General features: G+C 45.1%; 1 protein-coding gene across 10 annotated transcripts in view; it reads right to left on the bottom strand.

Moving 5' to 3' along the window:
- The window catches only part of RAD51B (RAD51 paralog B), an 817,007-nt gene that overhangs the window by 205,365 nt on the left and 594,047 nt on the right, over window positions 1–17,595 (bottom strand). Inside the window, exon 11 of one of the 10 annotated variants that reach the window (XR_004818334.2) lies at window positions 2,732–2,929. The exons of the other annotated variants lie outside the window; for them this stretch is intronic. The gene's annotated coding sequence lies outside the window, so the exon portion shown is untranslated. The remainder of the gene's footprint in view (window positions 1–2,731; window positions 2,930–17,595) is intronic. 10 annotated transcript variants of the gene reach the window in all.

The following is a 17,595-nucleotide window of genomic DNA, read 5'->3' as shown; positions in this document are numbered from 1 at the left end:
CCTGACCCTCTCCCACAGTTCCTCCTGAGTCCCACTGCACTAAACTAAGCCATGCTCAAATCCCAGGCTCTAATTGGTTCTGGTTTGTTTTGCTTTTCTATTCTATCCAGAGCTTCAAAAGGCGTTTCCATAATTGTTTGAGGCATGAAAAAGGCAGGTTTCAGCTTTCCTAACTGGAATTGGAGGTAATTACTGTCTTGCACACACGAGCCAGTACATGCTTCAAATCAGATGGCTCTGGGTTGTTTTATAAAGTGTAGCTGGGCCTCTGAGCCAGGAGAGGGAGGATTATGGAACCTTCTAAAGGTTCTGTTCTAGAAAAAGAAAAATTTGGACATCTCAGAAACAGTGAGGGAAGCATCCATATACTTCTGTGGTTACTTTAAACTCTGCCCAAGAGATTTGGCCTGAAAAGATTGTGTCCCCAACCTCATCTTTCTAGAATGAGGAGGCATTTTTTTGGTCCTCTCTTTCAAGAGACAGGAGCTGACACCCCATATAACTCCCATCTTGCTTGTAATTAGCACCCGTGGTCTTGGCCTGGGCTGTTCACTTGTGAAAACTCAGAATAGGGGAAACAGAGTCAAGCATACTAAGAGCCACCTCAGAGAACCAGATCAGGGATGCACATGTGGATTCTGAGGACAGCAAACACAAACATGGGCAGCCTCTGGCTTCTATCCCACCCACACCACCCTGAGTGTGGACTGGGGAGCAAGACGCTATTTCAATCTCAGCTAATTCACATTACTAATCCTCCATGGCCTCACCTACAGAATGAGAGTAGTGACTGGCCCAGCCTCATAGGGTTGTTCTGACATCTAAATGAGGTCAACCTGTGTCAAATGCTTGGTCTAGTATGTGCACATAGCGAGTACCCAATAATAGCTATTATTATGAACATAATTGTCAGGGGCATGGCTATGAGGGCCAAAGGGACCACTTTGTAATGGTGGAGGTTTTCAAGACTCTAGAGATTCAGAAATAGTGGAAGAAAAGCTGCTGCAGGAATCATAGAAGGAGTGGGAAGGGGAAGCAGTGTGACAGCCCCCACCTCAAAGTGTCTTCCCTCCCAAGGGCATTTATTGCCTTACACGTATTAGGTGGCCTGAAATTCCACAGATTAGAGATTTAGTTCCGCCTTTTTTCAACAATATATCTCAACAAGAACTAGCTGGTTAAACAGCATTCACACATCAGTGTAAAGTGGTTTATTTGCTTTCTTTCTAATACCTACATACTCAGCAGCTTGGGGGTTAAGGAACTTGGGACCGAGGAAGGAAGAGATAATAATTTAATGTCATGAAGCTCTGCCTGGGACAAGGCCAGTCCAGATTCTGAGAGCTCCAATTCAATTCACTCACTGGCCCACAGACTGCTTGCCTGGCTCAGAGGAAAAGAGGAGGTGGGGGTTGGATGTGTGCTGGGGTCCCTGAATAGTTTTTCTGATTTTTGTACTCTCATAGGGACACTCCTAAAATAGCCTCTTCCAACAGTTTCCAGGACTGTCTCCTCTCTGGGAGTTCCTTCTCCTCTGCCAGAGAGAGGTCATGGGGCTCAGACCTTGCTTCTCCATTCTCACATCACCCCTAAATTATCTCAGGAGGACTTGAGTCTGCCTCTGTGTTGTTCACTCCCAAAACAACTTCCCTCTTGATTTGGATATTTAGGTGCCTACTTGACCTCTCCCTTTCAAGTGTTCCAAACTCTCAACAACCCCTTCTGCCACTGAAAACAACAACAACAACAACAAAAACCTATTGATAAGGTCTCCATATAAATGTTCTCATTGCAGATGATCTTTCAAAACTGTTGACCTTCCTCTTTGTACCATTGTCTTTCATACCACTCAAGACAATGTATAATCACATATTTATTTTTATATTTATTTGTATAATACCTGTCTCCCAGTAGACCATAAGCTTCACGAAGACAAGAGGAGATCTATCTGCCTCTTGTTCTTCCCTACACCTAGCCCAGTGCTGGACATAGACTAAATCTTAATTATACATTGGGTGAATGAATGATTTCAAAGTGGACATGGGTCCCCAGATGAGGAAGAGAGCTTCTAGGTACAAAAAAGCCTGTAAAATCTGGCAACAAATACTGAGATGACATCTTGTTTTCCCAAAGTGGGCCATTTGGCCACTCCCCCTTCCCATATGATGAAGTTTCATGTTTAATAAAAGCCCTGAACAGTTAGCACAAACATATAGGACTTGATCATGAATTTGATGAGCTGCTGCAATGTCTGATATGGGGAATGCCTAAATTATATTCATAAACATGGCCCGCTCTCAATTATCCATTCTAGTGGATAATCTAATAGTCAATAATCTAATAGTTTGTAATTCAATAGCTTAGAATCTTGAGAGTTTTACATGTGGCTTTTGTGAATTTGCATCAGTATATAAGGAGCTCTGATAGTTTAGGAATTCACAATACTTTGAGCTCAGATGTCCAATGTCACCTTCCCCAGTTGCCTATTAAGGACTTCTCTGGGCTCCAACCACATGTAGAGAAAATACTGCATTGTGTTTGGGAGGAAGGCACATTAGTTTTTTTGTTTTTGTTTTTGTTTTTGGTCCTAAGAATTGGGCTCCAAACTCCAGCTCTGCCACCTACCAGCTCCCTTTTCATATTACCTGGCCTGGTCTTTGTTTTCTCATCAATACCTACCTCCCACGACTATGATGAGATTTTTCAGGAAAAATTAATGGGAACCACTCACTCAGGTAGATGCAAAACAAAAGTAGGGTTTGGTCTTCTTTGAACTTTGTTTCACAGCTGAGGAAAGATTTATCTTTTCTTCTCTTTTTTTCTGCCATAAAGGAGCTTCTCTTCCAGGCTCAGCAGGCTAAAGTAAACAGGGTCCTTACTTCACAAATCATATTTGATTGTGAAAGCTCCTGCTAATGCCTGTACAAATCTGAAAGAAAAATGCTGTCTTGAGTAATCTAACATTAAAAACTGACCATGGGCCCTCCCTGGGCTCCATCAACCCTCTCAACAATACAAATGATGGTGCATATGTCTGGGCATTGGCCCATGTCACTTTGGGTCCAAGTCTCAGGGTTAGAAAGTAGAGACATCCTAAGATCCAAGGCAGAACCAGTTGTCTATTGTGGGGGCTAGAACCCCAGAGTTCCCACCTCCTTTTCCTGTCATGAAGTTTATATCTCGAGGGAAAACAGCTGTCCATTCTCAGGCCAACTGGGACTAAAGCCAGCTGTTGCTTCCAGATGCCAAGAGCCAGATGTACACCCACTCTTCTCTCCCACTCCTTAAGCCTGAAGTCTTAAACTTTACTGAATTTATTAATAACCTTCACAACGTGCTAAAAATGCATTTCCTCAGGCTCTCCCTCCAAAGAATTTAATCCAGTTAGTTCAGGTTGGCCAAGAAATCTACATTTTAAACAATAACACTTCCACTCTCATCTTCTCTTTTCTCTAGGAAATTCAGATATAATTAATCTGGGAAACATACTTTGAACAACAATCTCTATAGTAGAGGCAGCAGCATGCTGGTAAATGTTTAACAACCAGTTTTGGAGTGGAGAAAGCCTGGTTTGTAGCTTGCCGATTTCTGTGATTTAAATATTCTCACCGTGGTCAGTTCAAGCTACCAACATGACATCATGATTTTGAAGTTGGGAAAACAAGCGTGCAATCAATCCTCACGAGCTCATAGGAACTGGTTCCAGCATACCACTGGGTAGAAGCCTTTGGTTGCCTCCAAATGGTGTTTCCTGGGCTTTGGCATAGAAGGGCCACTGTTCAGCCCATGATGTCACATCCCTGAGTATTTTTTCCCCTCAGTCCTTAGCTCTTTGAAGGGTTTGTTTTGGTGACTGGTTCCCAGAGACCTCTAGGGGCTCCAAACCAGAAAGAGAGGAAAGAGAGAAAGAGTTCCAGGAAAGAAAATGCAATTAGCGTGGGATGTTGGCCTCAGCCACACTGTCAACCTTGTTCAACCCAGCTTTCAACAGGGAGGAGCTTTGCAAACACCTGCTTCTGCCTTCATTTGATAAGCTTTCTGGTCAACTCACATAAACCTGATACTGCTGACCTGGAGAATGATGAAAAGGCTGAGTGTTGGGGACCTGAGGGGATGAAAGGGGACGGGAGAGGACCATGGGGTGGTCAGATGACCCGGGGTCGCCAGCGGCTTAAGGCTTCCCCTTTGTCTCCCTGTTCTGGCCCCGTGTTGGAAGGTTCTGGTGATTTCCTCCCACCCCCGACCAGGCCAACAGATGTGGAAAGGTCTCCAGTTCCCAGGGATCCGGACACAACCGTTTGTTGTTTCCCGCTTGCAGACAGGGCCTGTGATCACAGACAGAACAGCTACACAATCACTCACCAAAGAGCTGAGCCCAGTCAGGTGCGGGGTTCAAACCTACTCTGCATTTCTGCAGCAAGAAAAATGTGTAAGCAAAACTGAATGAGAATGAAAAAGACCCACACCTCTCCCTGTGTTGTCTAGGTCGGCTTCACAGGAATGCTGAGGGCTCCAGGAGAGGCAGTGCCTTTAGCTCTTCCTCACTGATAAAATCCTCATGGATGCCATCACCTTTTGAGCACATGCAACCTTTAGGGCCTGCTGCCTACCTCATGGATGTAAGACCTGTGCCCACTTTAAGGTTGGAGCTTGAAGGATCCTACTCCCCTGAACAGGATGTCTTTCGCAGTCCACTGAGCTGTCACTGCTCAGGGGATGAAAAGCAGAGAAGAAAAGGTTACAAAGGAAGGGGGGCAGGTGTCCGTCTCCTTGTTTACCCTAATCATTTGACATAGATAGTCTGAGAAATTTCTCAGTGCCTAGCTACCTACTGCTGTATGCACATCTTTTACAAGTGGGGAAATGAAAGTATGAAAACTAACTTCCATAAAGAACTTGTCTCATATCAAGTGCACCCACAAGAATAAGCTGATGTCTAATGAGATTTTTCTAGCTTCTGCAACAAATGATGGCCATTACAATGTGACACAAAGACCCGATACATATATTTCTTAGCATGTAGTACATTCATCTATGAATGCTGCAGGCAGTAGAATGGTACCCTTTGCTCTAAAGCAATGGTTCTCAAAATAAGATCGATGGACCCCTGGGGTCTGTGAGACCCTGTGAGGGTGTCTGCAGGGTCAAAGTCATTTTTATTATAATACCAAGTTGTCATTTGCCTTCTTCACTGTGTTGACATTTGGGTAAAATGCTGGCACCAGACACAGTGCTGGCAGTCATGTTATTCTTCACTGCCAAAATGTCACAGGACAGAAAAAAAAAAAAAAAAAAAAGGAAAAGGAAACCACTTTTGGCTTAAGAATGTCTTAGATGAAGTAGTCAAAATTATTAATTTTGTGAAATCTTGCCCAAAGTACATGTCTTTTAACTATTATGTGTGGCGAACTGGAAAGTAAGCATCCTGTAGCACAAAGGTTATTTGGAGGAAAGGCATTCGCGAGAGGAGGAGGTTATCATGAGCTAGCCCTTCCATGAAACACTGTGTTTGCTCAAAAGGAGCAAATAACCATGGCTATTCAATCTTGGTTCTTGGGTAGACACTTTCTCCCAAATGAACAAATAGAGCTTGTCACTTCAAGAAAGATAGCTGCCAATATTTGCTGCCAAAATCAAAGCTTTCGAGCAAAAATTAGAATTTTTGAGAATTTATATCTGCTGCAGTGAGCTTTACACCTTCCCAATACTTAAAGAAGTTTCTGATGAGACCAGTGCTGTCATTGGCAAATGTGAATTTTCAGTTTTTATTATGAGACACATCCAACTCAGAAAATCTGCATAACTTAGTAGAGCAATAGTTTCCAAATGACCCATGCATAGCATTATACAATCGTGCGTGGGCAAAAGAGCCACACAAAGCACAAGACAGACCAAATGGATTTTAATGTAACGGAGCATGAAAAGTTCATTGATATCATTTCAGATGCTACATTGCAACTAACATTTAATGACCTACCATTTGTTGAGTTTTGGTAGTGTCAAAGAGAAATACGGGCCACCACCACCATCCAAAAGTAGAGCGTGGCTATGAAATCTTCTGTAAGCTGAAAAGGTGTAAAGGGGCAATTTCACCTTCAGTTTCTAGGGAAAAGTCTTTTCAGTGTTCTCAGACCCCAAAATACTTCTCTTAGGCTTTTCTCATACCTTAGGACACATCTTGCTAACAAATGCACCTCGAAGATGCAGTTCAAAGCTCTGGTGGCTGGATGCTAAGATGCTGAGTGTAGTTCCCAGGGAAGGAGCCGGGCAGGGCCCCTCTCGCTGGTTGGGGTGCACACTGCACCTATAAGGACTCTGCAACACAAACACTGAATGAACAGTATCTTCACTTCTGGCCTTTTTTTCAGAAAAGCAAAAATCCTCTTCTGATTTCTTTTGGTTAACGAAAAAAGGCACTAATGTAGGCCTTTCATAGAAGCAAAATGGTGTAAAACAGACTTTTGAAAAGTGGGGTACTTGTATCTACAATTATCTGAAAAGACTGTTAAAATATCCCTCCCTTTTTCAGCTACATATCTATGTGAGGCTGGGTTTCCTTCATACACTTCAATCAAAACAACATTATCACAGCTGATTGAATGCAGAAGTAGATATGAGAATCCAGCTGTCTTCTATTAAGCAAGACATTAAAGAGATTTGCAAAAATGTAAAACACTGTCACTCTTCTAAGTTTTGTCCTCTTTTGTTGTGGAAAACACAATTATTTTTACAATAAGCTTATGTTATTTTTAACTTCTTGGCAAATAAAAAAATTTATGACCTTTAATGAAGTAATAGATATGACTACTCCTATAAATGAATATTAGATAGATTAACAAGTAAATATTAAGTGTATTCTTCTGGGGTTTCTTTTTTTAACATGATAAATGATTTAATTATCTGTTACTGCATAGCAAAGTACTCCAAAACCCAGCGGCAAAGCAACAGTTACCCATATCCTCATGGTTGCTGTGGATTAGGAATTCAGAAGTGGCTTGACTCTGCAGTTCTGGCTTGGGGCCTCTCATGACACTACAGTCGTGTAAAGGCTTGACTGGGGCTGGAGGGTCTATCTGCTTTCAAAGAGGCTCACTCCCAGGCCAGTTGTTGCTGGCTGTTGAGAGGGGGCCTCGGTTCCCCTTCATGCAGGTTTCTCCCAGTGTACTCAAAACATGGCAATCCGCTTTCTCCAGAGGGAACGACAGAAGAGACCAGACAGAAACCTGGGGTCCCTCTTATGATCTAGCCTCTGAAGCCACACAGCCTCTCCTGCCATTCTCTGCCAGTCACCTAGACCAAACCTGACTCACTGTGGGAGGAGAATCCACAGGCCATGAATGCTAGGAGACATGGATCACTGGACACATGCCAGGGTTCATCAATAGATACTACCTACAAAAACAAAGGCTTTGGGGGGTCTTCAGCAAATTTAGAGTGCCGAGGAGTCCTTAAGGCCAAAACATTTGAGAGCTGCTAGCCTAAAGGAATTGATCCACATCTTAAAAGGATCTTTGCCTCTCCTCTCCTCCTTCTCCTCCTTGTTTTTTTGTCTTGTTGCTTACAGTTATACTAGCACTTAGGCAGCTTCTTGCTCCACAAGCTGAGGGACAGTTCCTTCTAGCTTTGTTTTTTCGGAACTTCAATTTATCGGGGAATCCCTCATGAGTTTAACACTCCCTATAACCCTTGTTTGTTGGATCTTTTGCTTGGCAATGCTTGGGGCTCCCTTCAGTTCTTTTCATTTGCAGATCAGGCTCCCCAAAGAGCCCATGCCTTGAAGGAGGAGGGGTCACCAGCATGTGAACTTAGATTCACATGACTATTGGTAGGCGAAGAGAGCAGCTCTGAGCCAAGGGCCTAAAGACAGTGGAGAGAGCTGTGAGCTAAACAGAATGGGGTCTCTGCCCTCATCTCCGCTATTCCTGGAGTTGACTGTAAAACCCCCCATTGCATTCACTCCCCTGGGTGTCAAGCCTGCAGAGGAGGCTTGACAGAGGAGCAGAGGTTCCCATGCCTTGTACAGACCTTTTACTACCTGTTGTGTAGAAGACAGTAAAGAAAATCACACACGGTGTGCAATTTTATTTAAAAGAGTGCAAGACTGTTCTTGAGCTTCTCAGTCTGTTTTTTTTTTTTTTTTGTCTTTGTCTTTCTTATCGGAAATGAAAGAAAACAGCCATGGGAGATAGGATCTCAGGTCAAGAAATCCTAGCAGGTAATTTGGGAGTTGAAAACAAATCTCCCTTGAAATGAATTAAGCAGGTGAAGGGGATTCTAGCTTCAATTCTTAAACCACACCTTACCCTGGCCTGGCAAATGACTTCCTTCCAGCCCCAGGCAAATCCCAACTTCCACCTACTAAATGCCTGCAGTTAATAAATGTTAAACAACAACAAAACCCCAAAGTGGAAAAAGGAAGACTGATTGGAGGCCAAGATACCAGAAGGACTGCTTGAGAACCTTCCCTGAGAGCTGCATCCACAGAAGCAACATTTAAGCAAGGAAGCAGGGCCTGGGATGGGTGACCCAAGATATGACAGTTTTCAGAACATCAGAGCTAAGTAAATATCTGACTTGAGTTAAAATGACTGTTTTTCTTGATCAGACCTGTTCACTTGTTTCATTAGAACTTTATACCACGAATGACATTCAAGCCCTTTAAGTTGGCTAAAATCTCCAGAATCTATTACTGAGCCACAATTTCATCATGGCTCCTGCTAAGTATGCCAGGACTGGAAATCCCAAGCTCAGGTCTAGGTAAGTTAGCTGAAGGCTGGCCAGGATGTTCTCATAGGTCCAGGGCAAAGAGAGAAAAATAAGCATCGGGTTATGCTCTGAGGAATTCACTCAGCATTACTTTTTATTCTCATTCTACAGACCAGAAAACTGAGGCTTGGAGAAGCTGGGTGGCCCCTCAGCTAGCCAGCAACAGAACCAGGACAGAGATTCATATGATAAATCACAATGACTATCATATGCTAAGTACATTTGATGAGACAGGCAAAGTACCTTGTGCTTTGTGCATGTTAACTTTTTCATTTCTCATGGGTTACTTCCTTTCTAAAGAAGTGAAACCGTCCAATAGAACTTCCTGCCATGTTGGAAATGTTCTATATCTGCACTGTCCAGTAGCATGAGAGTCACCAGCCCCATGTGGTTATTGAGTACTTGAAGTGTACCAAGTGGAACTGAGGAACTGAATTTTTTTAAATTTCATTTTAATTGATTTAAATTAAATAGCCACACGTGGCTGGTGGCTACCGCATTGGACAATGCAGTGCTAGGAGGTTCGGGAGCTTTTTAAAAAACTTTCAAAAGTTTGTTAAGTGGTAAGGCAAGGTTTGCATCCCAGGCTGACTGAACCCAGAACCCTCACCTCTCTCCTCTCTGCTTCTCAGCGAGGTAGCCTGCATTTTGCAAAATGAGAGAACCTGGGAAGGAAACTGATGAGACAGTATTCAGGCAGCCAAAAATACAGCCAGACCCCCTAAAGACCAGGTCTGTACTTGAGTCTGATTTTTCTGAGTGCATCTAGAGGCCCCCACAGAGGTCCCAACAAGTGGTCAAACAAGAAGCTCAAGACTCTGCACCAGCAATTTCCCAGAGCCTACCAAGAGTGGCCCAGTTGATTGAGGGTTCTATGACTCACAGGTCCCAACCCTGCTATTTAAACACCAGCATTTCCTTTTTTGGGGCTTAAGACTAATTGGTATAGAGGTGGTGAGCTCCCAGGCCAGCCCCACCCTGCTGAAACATATAGCCCTCAAAGGTTTCTACTTCAGGCACCACCCAAGAGGTACAGCTACCATCTGCCATGTGTCTGGGTGCAAACGTTTACCCCGAGCTGGGCCATCATTCTGGGTCATCAGTTTCTCTCCAGCCCTCCAGCGTGCATCTCTGCTGCATCACTCCCTTGCTCCAAAGCCTCCAAAGACCGCCCCCATGAACCTCACAACAAACCCCAAAGTCTTCCTTCCCCGAGCTGGTCCCTACCCACTTCTCTGACCCCATATCGTGCCTATCATTCACTCTGTTCCCATCCCTTACCTCCTAGCTGTTCTGAATACATCACACTTGTCGCTATCCCAGGCTTTTGTACTTAGTGTTCCTTTTGCCTGGAATTCTTTTTCTCAGGGCTGAATGTGGCTTACTCTCTCTTCATTCAACCTCTGCCCAAACGTCACCTCTTCAGAAATGTCTTCCTGACTCCACTATATATAAATAGTGCATCCCTCACTCCTCTCTCTCTACCTTGCTTTATTTTTTTCAAAGTATCTATCCCTAGTTGATACATGTATACATATACATATGCATATGCATATTTGTTGGTGGTGCTGTTTGGTTGGTTTGCCCATTGTCTATCAGCCCCACTAAGATGTAAACAGGGTGAGGAGGGACATTGTCTTTTTTCACTCTATGCTCTGGTGTCTAGAATTGAGTCTGGCACATAGGTGCTTACTGAATATTTGTTGAATGAATCAGTGAATGAATGAATGCATGCATGACTTCTTCCTCTGAGTGCAAGGTGGGGGGGTGGGTTGTGGGGAGCTCTGGCTTGCCTCACTCTACACAGATCAGTGCTTTCTTGGCTTGGATACCAAACCATGAGAAACAAAGAGATTTGTTGGTTTAATTTCTTTTGCCCTGGGAAAGTTAAAGATCATAGATAATCCAAAACTCAGTGCCAAGTTCTCTATTTATAATCGAGGAATTATTCACACAGAGGTAAACAAGAGCAAAGGACTGACAAGTGAACTATGGGAGGAGAATGATGGGAAACAGATTGAGGGACCCGTACATCTGCATGCCTTCAACAGGCCTGGGTTCCTACCAGCACTCATTCAACCTTGGATCCAGAGAATCCTTGACAATTTTCAGTCCCAGAATCATTTGGGCCAGGCTACCTAGGTGGCTGTTGGGAGTGAGGTAGGGATTGTAAGCAGATGCAGCTTAGGTAAGTCCCATACCTATGTGACAATGATATCATTAGGCCTTCTGAGAGGCACATCCAAAACAGTAGGTGTTTCTCTAGAATGTCCAGGCCCACAAAGTTTCCCTAAGACCTGGATTTTGGGGGAAAAATTGCCTTTCTTTCTTTAATGTATTCCACAGAATTGTATCTCTTTTTATTTCTTCTCAAAACTTCAAAGAAAAGAAATTAGCAGTGTCTAGAAGTGTCTGACACAGAGGAGGTAATCAGTAAGTACTGAACAAAACGAATGAAAATGTCAAGGCAAAAAGGAATGTAGTCTGGTGAGGAATGGATAGTTGGGCAAAACCTGATGGCTGGGAACCATGGGCTAGACCCTCTACTCCAGCTCTAAGGCCTCAGTTTCCCTATCTGTAACACTGGCCTGGATGAGCTGGACTTGAATTTCCCTCCCAGTTCTGACATTCTCTAATCCTCTGAAAAACTGTGGTACAGCTTTATTGTGGATTAGATCTATCTAGCTGGTGTCCCACTGAAAGCAAGGCCTGCTGCTCTGGAGACTGCCCATTGTTTTTAAGCACCAGGGGTTATTTAATAGCAACTCTCCCAAAATATTTTTCATGTCCTTCATGAAAGAAGGTTCTGGAAGGTAGCCATCATCAAAATAGGAAGTAAAGCCAGGCTGGTGTTCCATTTATCAGATAATAGATTAAAAGTTCCTGTTACCCCATATGGTGATTCTGGGAGTTTGACCAGATTTCAGAGGTTTTATATTCAGAGCAGTAAGAAATCATCTCTGTGGCTTGTAGGATTTAGTACCTATTTCCCTCCTTTCCGAAGCTCGGGGCTCTGGGTGCCAACATAGGCCCCCGTGACTTTCCTCTCAGGGCCTCAGTGCAGTGTCTGAGGAGAGCTCCCCCTATGAGCATTGTTGGGATTCCAAGCACTGGCTTGGATGGCTCCCCTGTCCACTGCAGCATGTTATGTTAAGCTACATGTGAGCTTGCCATTTTCCTCTACTCCTAGAAATATGCTAAAACACCAGTCCAATAGAATTCAGACTCCTTCTCTACCTTTCCTACCCTGTTCATTGCCTTCATGCACCAGAAGGATAAAGAACACCCAGTCGAGAGTCTGAGAAGAGATGAGATGGGCTCCTGCTGGGGTATCTCCCTAGGCCTCAGTTTCCTCAGATGTGAGATTAGAAAGGAGTGCTGGTTGGTTGCTCTGTCTCCTCCAGCCTCATGATCCACCCCACCCTCAATTCCTCCCCAACCCAGGCCCAGAGGCAGAGCCAGCCCCTTCCCATGGGGGAGTCACAGCTCACATGTTATGTAATGGTCATAAAGGCTGGAGCTCTTCTTATTTTCTTTTTAATGTTTTTAGGTACTCTAGGAAGAGAGAAACATTTTTATGATCCCAGTAACCAAACAACATAATGAAAGTCATGGCAACCATCAACCTAATAAAACCCATGGCAAAAGCCTCCACATTCTCAAATAAGACCCTGGGAATTCCAAGCTCTCTGAAGCCCTAAGTGGTCCGGGCCTTGCTGGAGGCCTTGGGATGCCGGCTGATGGTTGATGAAAGGATTTTAACGCGCCACTGAAATTCTCTTTTCCAAAATAACCACTTTGAAACCTGTTAATTACAGACACACAACCAGCCCCAGCCCCCAACAGGACCTGGGGCTTTCACCAGGGAGAGCCCAGCTCCAAGGCTGGCTGCTTCCATGACGCTACACATGCTTTGTGTTGGGAGAATTAGCTTCAGGAAGAGAATCCAAATTAATTAAAACCACATGGCCACTCCCCTCACCCCCCAGCCTCTTACCCCACCTCCCTCCCCTGGAGACAGAGGCCAGTTCAGTCTAATTTGGTCCAGTGTTTTTGTTTCCTAAAATCTGTCTTGGGCTCTGGGCCATTAATAGGTTGCAGCTGATTTTAATCTACATGAATCAGAGACCTGGCTTCTTTGGTTTTAAGGAGATTACAAATTGTGTGTCCCACAAACGGGATGGAGGGGAAAGGTCCTGGGGAGGGCGGGGGAAGGGGACAGATCCTAGAAGTCACAGAAACTCTGCTCTCTATTAAGTGGGTGGGTTTGAATGAGCCTGTGATCTCTCAAAGCTGGAGGAGGGGAGTGAGGTGGAGGTGACCCCGTGGTAGGAACACAGACCTGGGCTCATGTAAACAGAATTAAAATCAAGGATCTGGAGCACAGAGGTCTCTACTCACCTATCTTTAACATCAATTTCCCAAGTTTTTCCTGAGCACCTATCCCCAGGTAGAACAGGGCTCAGCACACCATGGCCCATGGGTCAAATCAGGCCCACAGCCTCATTTCATAAATAAAAATTTTGTTGCAACACAGCCATGCCCACCTGTGTATGTATCATCTGTGGCTGCTTTCGTAGTGTGGCAGAGACCCCATGGCCCACAAAGACAAAGTATTTACCAAACATCACTCTTCAGAAAAGTGTCTGTGTGTCATTTAACCAACGACGGTAAGGAATGATGCCAACAATCATGCCACTCAGTTAAGGGTTTAAAGTATTCTCCCTGACAGCCCTATGCTTCCACTTCAAAGATGAAGGAACAGAGTCATGGAGATAAAGCAACTCACCAAAAATCACATGGGAAACAGCACAGTTAGGAAGAGCCAGGCCTCTGAGTCATAGTAAAGTCTTCTGTTCATCAGATGATGGTACTGAAGGGAGTTGGGGGATTTTAACAGAATACAACTCTTTATATGTGTTGTACTGGCCATTTTATGAAGTTTTTTCACATATAGGTCTACAAATAATCCAGTAGAGGCTCAGAGAAATATACCTCCAGTTTTTAGGTAACGGTATATAGCACTGAGTGTCAGTGGATGGGGATGAGAATGAGGGCAAACCCCTTGAAAAGTGCCTTTTTCTAAGGCCCAATGGCTAGTGAGTGTTGGGGGTACTCATTGCAGGCCCTAGAGGACCCTCATCCAGCCAGGACCTCAGGCCACCCCAGACCCTCCAGTGTGCCCATAAAATGGCTCTTTGCTAGCAGGGGAAGACACAAGGAAGGGGCAGATATGACTCCATGACACACATAGTGATGGAGGGATACATGGGGTTCTTGGGGAGGACAGAGGAGAGGAACCCCACCATTCCCTAAAAGCAAAGCCCTCTCAAGGAAACCCAAGTGAAGAACCTCTGATGCCAAAGCTATTGCCTAGAAATGTAATCAGACCCCCTTCCAGGGCTGTTGGGGGCAAAGTAGTTGCTGGGGTTATTGTGAGGCCTGTCAGGGAAGCCTGGAAAATCCACATCCTCCCAGGGCCTAGTCTTGGCCCGCAAGTGCATGGCACCCAGAAAGTTGCTGCCTTGGAGCAGTCTCTTCCCACAGGAGCCCATTTCCTCTGGGGCTAGGATTGGCTCCAGATGGAGCCTTCCAGCCAAGGAAGGACACATCTCAGCTGCAGTCACAGTGGTCTGGAATAGGCAGCTATGTCAGGCCTTGAATAGAATCACAGATGAACAGAGTGCTACACTAGCTTGCATAGAATGTGAACTCTATGTCAAGGTCCCCAGTGAACAGGAGCCGAGAGGTCCAACGAAGGACAAAGATCTGTACCTCACTCCATCTCCACTGCTGCCTCAAGGTCTTTTTTCCTTGGCAAGCTTCTCCCTGAACTTTAGGCATCGCTTCAAAGGAGTTTCAGAATTCACTGAGGAGTCATAGGTCCCAATCTTTCCAGTTCTGCTATTGTTCAGAGGTCTCCTAGGATGAGATATTGTGAATTGCTTGAGGGTGATGGAGGGATGCCAACTAAGTGGGGATGGAATATCAAGCAAACTCCTATCACCATAAACAACTGAAGTCCTGCATCAGACCCAGGCAAAGCCTGGGACATGACCCCATCAGCAGCACGCCCGCGTAGGAATGCCGCGTTCAGAAACAGCTTTAAGTGGGGCTTAGACATTGGCCTGATAGAGGACAAGGTATGGCTCTTCTCGCCTCTACCTCCCAGTGAGCCTTCTGGCACACTCCTTGATTGGTACTCTTTTCCTTCCACAACCATCAAAGGTTGAGGGTGTGATCTGCAGAGCTCTGTTTTGTCTAGACTTGGCCTCCTGATAGGTTTGGGCTCTGCTTCATGGAACCTGACATCCAGGAGATTTTTCTACTCTTCCTGGAGTCTAGACTAGAGGAAGAACAGAGGCTCGTGACTCTCATGCAGGTGTATCAGGAGCCGTGTGTGTTCAGGACACCTGATCCAGCAAGGTACTGTGCTATGCTGAAGAACAATGGGGGTTCTGTTGACTTTGGTCCCTTGGTTGGACTAGAATGCACCATGGTTAATTAGCGGCCACTGAGCATTTATGATCTGGGTGTCACATGAATGAATATACTGGCAAGATAGACTCTGAGGAGGTCGCATGCCAAGGAGTTTGTTTATAGAGTGTGGTTTCTCCCCATACTGAAGTGTTCAGCAATGTCTGCTCATATGCATGCCATGGTGATGTTGGGTCAAACTTCCCAGCTTCACTGTGGATGCCGGTCGGAGGACCCTGTATGATCTGAAGTGCCTAAGTCAAGCTCTCCCCTTCCATGCCACCAAACAAAAGCAACTCAAAAGAAAACAGCGTGAAAAAGCTCATAAACACTTCCTGAGGCCAGGCTCACAAACTAAAGCTCAGAGTGGAACAAGCCAGACAAGTTTAAAAACACATACACACACAGGAATGTCCAGCTGCTATTGGACAAGCAGATCGGGCACTAACATGGCTTCAGAGCAATGAAGGACAGAATTTTAAAAATTAGATCTCTACCTTCTCTCTCTCTCTCCCAAGCATACCAGGGTGGGAATTCTGGGTTACTATTAAAAATTGATTTCAATAGTCCTTTAAAAGACACAGGGTGGTGACTCCCCTCCACTCTGCTGCCCACCCCCGCCCCTCAAAATACACTGTCCCACAGCTCACCTCTGATACCTGGAGTTTTTGCTCTAAATCACATTTCATGTCCTGTATGCACAAGGGCTGGTAACTAGTACAGGAAATGAACTTCACAAGCATTGAATGTGTACCAACCTGTGGTATGGGGAATTGCCAAGATATTTTTCTAACTGAGAATTTTCATAGACTCTTGAAACTTTCTTTCAGCTACCTCTTCGCACACTTGAACGCATGCACACATGCCATATGTATGCACTTATCCAGACACAAAATTCCCTGTTTCCCCCAACACACATGAACAGAGGTCTGTGCTCATCCACAGACACACTCCCATTCTCAAAACTTCCCCTTGATTCCCCACTCCCTCCATCTGTAAATTTGAGCATTTAGGTGTGTGGGTGCTCCCTGAAGTCCTCTGATACACACAGAGCTTTGTGCCCCCTCAGACTCCCCCCAGCAAACAGGAACCCAGAGCCATATTTATAGTCTGAAGTGCACACATGCGCATGTGCACACACACACAGAACCACATTCCAACTGGTTCAATCATAGCTGTGACAGGCCTGGGTCTGCTTGCTATTGTTTCTCACTTGCCTCTAGCAGGCCATTCATGTAAAGAGAGTCCTGCCATCCCTTTTGTAGCATTTTCCCTGAGTTCGAGTGTTGGGAAGGTGGCTTTTAAAGGCATCTGTGGATGGTGGAGTGAAAAGCAGGGACAAAGGCATCCCTTTGGGTCTCCTGCCATAGTCTCCCATGCTAATGAGCACTGTTCTGGATTGTTCAGGGCATTTCTTTATTTGTTGTTCTGTCTGAAACCAGGCTGAGAGGATGGATGGTCGCTCAGCTGAAGAATTTCCAGAAGTCTCTCAGGGTCCTGCTTTTCCACTTCTTCCTGCTCCCAGTATTCCAGGCCTACACCCAAGCTACTTGAGGGCAAGGCCTGGGTGGCAGGCACCAGCCAAATGAGCAAAGACAAATCTGGGTAGAAATTTAAGGAGATGAAAATAGGCCCCAAGTGACCACTACCCCTCTAGGAACTTTGGTGCACAAGAAGAGCTGGTATACAGAGGATTCTCCTCCCCTCCTTGGACAGCAGTAAAGGTCGCATTACATTGCAAAGGGGACACTGTCTGCATTGACAATGGGACCGACTACTGTACAACTTCATTTTTTCTGTCCAAGAGCCAGACGGACTTAATGTATCTAAGAAATGAACAAGCTTGGGTGCCTCCTCCATGGGACTGGACAGGGGGAATGCCTCCTCTTGCATCATTTATACACCACAGTTGACTCATGGTAGGCACACACGGGGTCGTGACCAATTTCTCACCGCTCCACTGAACAGTGGCGAGGGGCTGTCTAGAAGTATGTGTACTTTGTCCTTGGCCACTGCCTATAAACTCCACCCCTCTCTTCCCCAGCAGTCTGTTTTTCAAATAAAATCTTACTAGAAAGCCAGTGTGCAAAACTGATAAAAGCAGAGATGGTTGCAAGGGGAGGGGATGAGTTAGTTGTGTGTGTGTGTGTATGTTGGGGGTGGGGGTGGTGGCAGTGGGGGTGGTGGAGTGTGGTCCCATCTGCTCTGGTTCCATCCCAATCCCTCCCCTAGCTCTACATCAGGGGCTCTCTGAGGGGTTCCTTGGACCCCAGTTTGAAAACCATTACCATAATGCAGGCCCTTTCTTCTAATAATTGTTGAACTTTAGTACCCAAGAACGCACACAATGAC

The sequence above is a fragment of the Canis lupus genome, chromosome 8, assembly GCF_003254725.2.
Source record: "Canis lupus dingo isolate Sandy chromosome 8, ASM325472v2, whole genome shotgun sequence".
Taxonomy (NCBI): Eukaryota; Metazoa; Chordata; class Mammalia; order Carnivora; family Canidae; genus Canis; species Canis lupus.
The sequence above is the reverse complement of the archived record's forward strand: the minus strand, read 5'-3'. Positions and strand labels throughout refer to the sequence as shown.